The following is a 667-nucleotide window of genomic DNA, read 5'->3' on the forward strand; positions in this document are numbered from 1 at the left end:
ACCTACGCTCGGTTCGCAATAAACAACTGCACCTCCCAGTCGCGAACCATTTCAACTCCCCCTCCCATTCCTCAGACGACATGTCCATCCTGGGCCTCCTGCAGTGCCACAACGATGCCACCCGAAGGTTGCAGGAACAGCAACTCATATTCCGCTTGGGAACCCTGCAGCCCAATGGTATCAATGTGGATTTCACAAGTTTCAAAATCTCCCCTCCCCCTACCGCATCCCAAAACCAGTCCAGCTCGTCCCTGCCTCCCTAACCTGTTCTTCCTCCCACCTATCCCCTCCTCCCACCTCAAGCCGCACCTCCATCTCCTACCGACCAACCTCATCCCGCCCCCTTGACCTGTCCGTCCTCCCTGGACTGACCTATCCCCTTCCTAACTCCCTACCTACACTCACCTTTACTGGCTCCATCCCCGCCTCTTCGACCTGTTTGTTTCCTCTCCACCTATCCTCTCCTCTATCCCTCTTCTATCCGCCTCCCACTCTCTCCCTATTTATTTCAAAACCCCCTTCCCCTCCCCCTTTTCTGATGAAGGGTCTAGGCCCGAAACGTCAGCCTCTCTGCTCCTATGATGCTGCTTGGCCTGCTGTGTTCATCCAGCCCTGCACCTTGTTGTCTCGGATTCTCCAGCATCTGCAGTTCCTACTATCTCTGATT

The 667-nt window shown here is 55.2% G+C and overlaps 1 protein-coding gene across 1 annotated transcript in view; it reads right to left on the reverse strand.

Annotated features, from left to right (window-relative positions):
* The window catches only part of syk (spleen tyrosine kinase), a 161,677-nt gene that overhangs the window by 11,805 nt on the left and 149,205 nt on the right, over positions 1-667 (reverse strand). The gene's annotated exons all lie outside the window — the stretch shown is intronic.

This window comes from Rhincodon typus, chromosome 3 (genome assembly GCF_021869965.1).
Source record: "Rhincodon typus isolate 14 chromosome 3, sRhiTyp1.1, whole genome shotgun sequence".
NCBI lineage: Eukaryota > Metazoa > Chordata > Chondrichthyes > Orectolobiformes > Rhincodontidae > Rhincodon > Rhincodon typus.